We start from the raw sequence: 7,981 nt of genomic DNA, 5'->3' as shown, positions 1-7,981 counted from the left end.
TTCAGTAGGAGCTTTAGCAGTTACACGAAGAAATAAAAAAGCACGCTGTCATCTTGTGGAAATCAGGTCCATGTTCTGTTACAGCCATCCTGTTTCCCTGACTGAGCCTCAGCTGCAGCACCTGCTCACTGCAGACCAGAGTCCATGGATCCAGGTAAAGGAATGAAGCAGCATGGATTGTCATCTTCAGCTTCAGTTATACCTTAATGAAATCCCTTCATGCTATTGTATAAATGCAGAAACTGAATTAGGCACAACACGTCAAGTCAGCTGCTTACAGCTAAATACTGTTCTTAATTAAAAGGCCAGGATTTCTAAGATACTAGCCTCAAAGGTGACTAGTTAGCAGCAAACACCACAGTTCACTATAATCTCTCATTCCTAACGGGCTACTAAACAGCCTAAACTAAGAACCAGCCTGAACCATGTCATTTGCATGTACAGTCCTGTCCCTCGTGTCCTGCTAAACTTCCTTTAACAGAAGCATTGCAAGAATAAGGGCTGAGAGGCTGCAGACTGACTGTTTTAATAGAAGCACTGACCTGCTACAGCTGTAGCCAAGCAATGCCTTCCCAGGGAGAGGTGACCAGGGATACAGAGGCATTTTCAGTGAAGAAAAAAACCAACATCCTTTGGATGTTGTCAAAATACCTAATGTCTTTGGGATGTCAGAAGTCCTGTATCCAGAAAAGAACTTCACCCAGAGCTGGCACTTCTAAAACTAAAATCCTGTGATAAACCACCGCCAAAAGTCCAATAATCCAAAGATGGTAATTTTCCAAAAGCCATGACTGACAGCACAGAATAACACAGGCCTCCCTCGGATACAGGTTAGTAGAAAATCATCATCAACTGGGGACAGAGAAACACAGGGATAAACTAAGCGCTTACAGGGGCTGGAATATGGTGCTCTAAATTATCAGTCCCTTTTTCAGACCATTTAATGGCCAGCTAGTATTCTGGATTTCTTTTTTTAAACTTGACAATAGTTGGAAGAGAAAAGGCCCCATGAAACTAATTTTTTTTTTTTTAAATTGAGACCTCTTGTATATATAAATGAAGTGCAGCAAGAATACAATCTTATATAAAGAAACATCACAGAACATAACATTACATATATATTATAAGCTGATAATATAAATATATATTAAGAAAATTTGTTTCATTAAAGCGAACTATAAATGTATTGTAAAAGACATTAAAACTGCTTTGCTTACAGTTGCATAGTAGCTTGTTTTGGGAGGTCTGGCTGTTGCTTTTATACATATATTAAAACTCCATGAAAAAACAGGTGGGTGAGTCTGTGGGCTGGCTTAATTTGCACCCTTTCCGGATGAGAAATGTTCACATGGTAACCTTGTTCCTGCACACATTTGTGACACATATTGGAAAACCTTGAGCACACCATTAACCAACAGTTATACACTGCAGATGATGTGGCATTTCCCTCTGGAAAAACTAAATGCCATTTTTCCCTATGCCTCATAGTTTCGATTCACACGTGGTACAGTCTGTGATGTTGAATGTTACTGATACACTTACCTATGAGGAAACACAGGCTAAAATACCTCTTAGTGTTCACACATCAGGTGTATCAGCTTCTGTATTTCGTGATTGTAGCAGTCACAAAGAAGATATGGAAAATGAAGCAAATCTGTATTATGCATAAAACCCTTCCCCAAACAGCAGTAACTTTGTCCACACACCTTGTGTTCTGTCCATACCTATGGATATGCTGTTGTTTTGGCTGGTTTTAATTCAATTCAGCTTGTAAGCTCCTTGGGGCAAGGACTGTCTGTATTTGCCTGTGAAGTGTCATACATATCTAAAGCACCATATAAATAATAGATAAGCCTCCTGTACATGATGTCTCTTCCTTGCATACATTTAGAGTTGACTAAAGCTTGGATTCTGTTGAATTATTTCTCCCTCAGCTTTGATCAGATACTTCCAAAGACATGAGTCGTGCATGCTGTTCTGTCTGAAAGCTGAGGGAAGCAGCAATTGTTTCTAATTGATGTGTGGACCCCAGCTCCAGTTACACACTCAAAAGGCACGGTACCGTTTCCAGGAACTTTTTGCACACAGAGTGGTGGTGGGTTTTGCAACAGTCTAGGAAGGAAGAAATCCTTAACTTTAGAGTATCCCATGATATGGAGGTCTTTGTCCCATTTGCTGAAGCCAACCTGGAGTTGCTGCTCTACTACTACTTCTTCCCCTACTACAGCTATGGCACTGTTGTGTAAACAAACATAAATAATAACACCACCCCCCACCCCCCTCCAACCTCAGAGCTGCTATGTAACTGCCGTTAGCCATTTTAAAACTGCTCTAGGAACTTGTGTAGATACAATCTCGGTAATAGGACATATTCATTTGCAGCTGTCATGCCCTATTAAAACCTACTTCTCTTTCTAGGGATTACTAATTAGTTCACTTATCTGTTTTAATTTGCATGCTGCTTTTTTAATTACTGTGCAGTTTCTGAAATGATATCTTCACTGGCTCCACATTTACACCAACACATACAGATATTTCAGTACCTCTACAAAAAAGCTTATTTCAGAGCAGCACAGCCATTGCTCAAGAACAGGAACAGCTGCTTGACAGCAGAAAGCTCTGCAGTGGATGAGGGGGGAAGAAAAAACATTGAATAAAGAAAACCCTTGGGTCCCTAGGTAGTGGGATTTTCAGTAATCTGGTGCTATCATTAATCTTCTTCCACATTCTTTACAGACTTTAACCATGTAGTAAGAACATTTTACTTAGTATAAAATATTTGTAAAGGTCTGAAATTTACATAATCATGTGGATATTAGTATTTAATCTGTCTGCCTGTCAACTACATTAATCTTTGTGGTTTTCCCCTTTTAAAATAACATTCCAAGTATGTAACATGTAGACAAGTTGTACAAAAGCTGATTGCCCTTAGCTCTGACCCACTGGCTGGCACCACCAGGTTTTGAAGGGAACCATGGCTGCAAAAGGAGCAGGGGTAGGAGAGCAAAAGAAAGTTGAGCATTTTCTTAATTATAAAAATGCTGAAGACCAAGGCCATTTCCTTGGGATTTAAATAACTAACTTGTACCACACTACTGGTAATGAGGTTTTGAAAAACCTGGTTCTCCAGAACCCAGAATCCCCTCTGTGCAAGCATGCATTATGATCACATTCCGTTAATTAAATGAATCTTACAGGAGTTCCGTCTGTACCTAATTAACATAGCAAGCAAACTCCTCCACAACTCCCTTTAAGAGTGGTTCTAACCTGCAAAGCTGTGACTGCACTCATGTACCTGCTGCTCTGCACACCCTGTGCCTCTCTGCCACAGGAATGCCTGGACTTTTAAAAGCTTACTTGGATCAGGACATCCTACTTCAAATTATGCCCTTGATATGCGTAATTTTTTTCTCCCAAAGAATGCATGTTTCTTTTCACTGAGAAGAATACTAAAGCTTCAGCTACAGTGTAGAAACAAGCAGATCCCTATTGGTCAAAGCAAATTATGTTTACTTAAAGGGTGTAACTGCCTCAGCCTACTGACTTTGCTAAAGTTAATGTGGTGACTAGTAAAAATCACATATGATACACCTTTAACTTGTAACAGGGAAAGGAATTCCAGCAAGACCTTTAAACACAAAGTGGATTCAAAAAGTCAGTGAACATGCAATGTAACATGCTTGAGAAAAATTAAAACTTCCTGCTGAAAAATACCTTGCTTTCCTCCATATAGATGGATGCAAAGGTGATGCCCTCACTGTGCCTTTCCCAGTCCATCCCAATGTAAAACCAACCAAAAAAGTGATTTCTCAAATTACACAATTTAGTATACAATAGTCATTACATCTCTTTACAACAACATATTATAAAATAACTATGTTAGATCCCACCAGCAGAACACTGAAACAAAAAATGAAAATACACTCATGGATCTCAAAGGCTTTTCTCCCCTAAAAACATTCTGGCTACTTGATAACATTTAGTCTCTGTGATCTAAAAAGAGTAACTCATACCACACTTCTACCGATAGCGCACAGCTTCAAAGTCCTCATGGACAACAGGGAACACACACCAGGAGTCATGGTGGTGCCATTCCCATTGCTGGTCATGTGTAAGACTTCAGCAAATGCATTGCCATGAGGGTTGTTCCTGGGGATGGATCGTAGATAATGAAACAGGGACACTGTTTCTAGCAGGGACACTATTTCTAAGCAACTGCTTAGAAATAAGGTGGTCCAGGAGGATGTCATTCAGGAATAGGTAAGTTATTTTAAAACTGGCATGCTTTTAATGCAGTGAACAGAGATCACAGGAAGACACAAGAAGTAGAGGAAATAGTTATCAGACAGCTTAACTACCACCTACATCCTAGAAGCCTGAGACTTTCACAACCACGCCTAGAGCAGGTACCACAGCCTCATCAGAAGTTAGTTAGCACCTCGCCCTGGTCAGCCCTTAAATGAGGGCCAGAGAAACAGCTACTGCTTCTTCTCAAGTGCTGCTTTGATGTCTGGGTTGTTTTCTTCTGAGCTGGTGAATGGTTTTGCTCCTTGGCATTTTCTATTCTACTGCTGTAAGGAGACTGTTCTGAATGCTGCACTATGCAGTCACTGAAATACACCCTTCCCTTCAGTATTGCATCTTTCTGGTTCAGGAACTGCTGGCATTGTTTAGAAATGTCACAAGCTGTGACACTAGGCTTTAAGGACTGTGAATTGCAAGAGTTAGTCTCAAAAATACTTTGTGTATCATACTTCAAACTTCTGGTGTGCTACTTGGGATTTTTTTGTTGCAAGAAGAAACTATGTTACTGTGGTGGTTCTGGATTGTAACAACCATTAGTTTTTGCGCTTGCCCAAGACCAATGGGAGCTTGGAGTCTGTTTTGTCTTAAAGCAAAACAATTTGCACTTGGTAGTTTCTACAAAAAGGCTAAATTTTTCCTTTGGCAACATTAGAGACTGTATTTTTGGAAAAAAGTTTATTTAAAAATATTTACTGTTACAGTCAGGACTTCTTAGTCTCTCAGGTGTTGACTACAAGTAAACTCTGAAAGCGACAGGGTACCACTGGATCTTGGAATCTGTCATTTCAATCAGAGGAGAGCTACTGCACCTTTAAGGAAAGATGCAACCACATTTTAAAGTGAGACAATACAGCCTGGACATACTTTACCTTATGTGTGCTTGTTTTCAATTACTGTAATGCACTCATTGAGGAATTCACTGACCCATGCTTTCAGCAAGAGCAGGCATGCATCATTACAGGCCTAATTAAAGTTTTAATGCTGATTAAAATGTTTTATTATTATGTTAAACTGCAGTGGTCTCCAACCTCAATAAGGGGTACAGGCTAGAAATTACTCAGGAGTTTCAGCTGCTCAGTTTAACAACCTTGCTACTGTCAATGTTTGATTTAAATACAGTCTAATTAAAGCACACTTTCCTTCTATGTTAGCATGGAAGTGCAGAAAGATGTTGAACACTGTTTAATAGGTATTTAACAAATATAAAATTGTTTGAGCATGTGACATAACCATCTCCATCTCTTCAGTAATTTACCTCAGCACAACCGAAAAGGGAAAACACTTAAATCATTTGGAACTGGAACACAGCTCAGTTGTGAAAGGTAATCTCCTTACGCATCTTGATTAAATTAAATGTGGTGTTTGCTATCAGTAGCACTTTAAGTTTCCCATCATTAGAAATTAATTGCAGTGGTAATGATTATAACTGGGTTATTTGCATAGGCCACAAACACTCTTATAGGTGTTCAAATGTTAATTCAACATTGGCCTAGAGGCACTTGATTATTGCAATTCTGTTTTTCATAAGAAACAAATGATCCTAGTGGATGTCTAATTAAAGTTGGAGAGTACTGTTAGACTTTCAATCAGACTTAATGTCTAACTTCAATATAAAACCAAAGCAGCACTAAAACAAAGGAAAAGTCATGTAAGCTACAGAGCATTTAGAAAGTCAATACAATTCACAAAGTTCCAGCTGGTAAAAAGACAAAGGGTACAAACAAATCACAAAGTTGTCAGGATTGAGCCTGTCTTCACTGAATTTAAGTCTATTTAAAATTACTGTAGCCTTTTTCTATGATAAAGAGCAAGGACAGAATGATTTTGTGCTAAAATATATATTTGTGTCTGAAATAATGCAAACCAAAGCTCAAATACCTGAACATATTTTAAACGAGTAAGTTTCCTGCTGATTTTAGAGATGAGTTTTTCTTTTCTAAGGTTGGCAGTGTTCAATTTTGGTAGTCTACTTGAATTCACATGGGGAGAAAAAAGATCCCCTATATTTCAGAAAGCAAATACAGAAAATAGCATTGTGAGAATCCACAGAGAAATTTGGGGTTTTGTTTGTTCTGAGCATTTTACGAGGATATAAACACGCGACATGTATCAAGCATGCTCCAACCTTCATTCTCATTAGAAATACATGACATTCCATTAAAAAATGCTTAACATTTTAAACCAGTATGTTTCTGTATCACTAAAAATGCTGGACAATGATTAGGGTTTTACTCCTCAAACTTGTTTGCTGATTCTGCACTCACACTTGGAAACTCATATCCACAAGCATTCACAAAAAATTCAAAAAAGCAGCACTGAAAGAGCACAAGGACCTGTCAAAGAGGATCAGATTTTAATAAAAAACTTAATTTTTGTGACTATTTTCAGGATTCACAAAGATAATGCATCCTCGGGACCAGAGTAGCATGGTCTGCTCCCATTGAATTGAGAGTAAAAGTCCAAACTGCTGAGCAGAACTTGCGGGTCAGCTATGCAGCAGTGGTCAGCAGGCTGCTCGGTCTATTTTTTTGTCAGTTAAAACTGGAAAACTTTGTACTTTATTATCAAAATGGTCCCTGCTAGCATTTATTTATGAATCTATGAGACTTTTCACAACATCAAGAATGTTATCAAAACTAAACTGTCTTAAAAAAGAAATCACAGTAATGAAACAAGAAACCATCAATGTAAAATGTCTTACAAATGTAATGTGTTTGTAAACTTCTGCATCTTCTAATCTGGGTCCTAGCATTAAAGTACTGAGCTCAAAGCTAGGGTTGGTGTAGGACTGATATATAAAACAGTGAAATGTGGCCCGGATCACCTGAGCACACCCTCACATTATCCTGGACAACCTGTCTTAGTAGATATACCTATGATTGGCCAAGTTCCCTTGGTACTCCATACGCCTTTGAACAAATATACCTAGGAGGCTAAAGATGCACTGGGAAAAAGGCATAAAATACATACACGATGGATTGTGCCCTCTTTTAGTTCTCCCGGTTTTCAAGACGAAAACCGAGGGCAGTTTGGTTTCCTTTTCCACGGTGCATGGAGGCCCAGGCAACCATACAGAAGCTCTTGGAAACTGTTTATGGACTGAATTCCTATCGTATACTGAATTAGACTGTTTACCTGGCATCATTTTGTTTGTTTGTGCTATGTGTTTGTTTTATTATTTACAGTTGTATGTTATAATCATAGACGACTGTATTGTTAAACATGAAGTGTGGTATGAAATTTTGGTTTTTATGCATTACGTTTTTAATTTTGTTGCTGTTAGATATAGGGTTAAGTACTAATTTAGTTTTACAGTTGATTCAATATTTTGGCCATGTGCAGAATGTTTCCTCCATCACCACATGCTTGCCTATTCCAAAGGGAGCAGGAGACCCCATCCCATGGGGTGCCTTAACCACCAGCTTGACAAGGTTATGGGAAGTTATGTGGAAAGGGACAAATATCGCTAGCTTAGAATGGAGGGACCAGGAGGGTAACTATTCGTTGAACTTCACACCTAAAAACAGTACTGTGCAGACATGTAACATAACAAAACCCCACACTACTTGGGCATGGGAAATTATATACTACCCTTCTGGTGATGAATGTACCAACACCCCCTGGGGGTGTCAAGTTAAGAAAGTGTGGAACACTCCTCAGAGAGGACAATGGACAT

The 7,981-nt window shown here is 38.9% G+C and overlaps 1 long non-coding RNA gene across 1 annotated transcript; it reads right to left on the bottom strand.

Moving 5' to 3' along the window:
- Positions 1–3,849: 3,849 nt before the first annotated feature.
- On the bottom strand, positions 3,850–4,765 carry LOC115619105. Its single transcript, XR_003994918.1, has 3 exons — positions 4,755–4,765; positions 4,411–4,416; positions 3,850–4,047 (listed from the first exon to the last, which is right to left on the bottom strand). It is a non-coding gene; the product is annotated as an uncharacterized LOC115619105 (long non-coding RNA).
- Between the last annotated feature and the right edge of the window lie 3,216 nt (positions 4,766–7,981).

Source organism: Strigops habroptila, chromosome W, assembly GCF_004027225.2.
Source record: "Strigops habroptila isolate Jane chromosome W, bStrHab1.2.pri, whole genome shotgun sequence".
NCBI lineage: Eukaryota > Metazoa > Chordata > Aves > Psittaciformes > Psittacidae > Strigops > Strigops habroptila.
The sequence above is the reverse complement of the archived record's forward strand: the minus strand, read 5'-3'. Positions and strand labels throughout refer to the sequence as shown.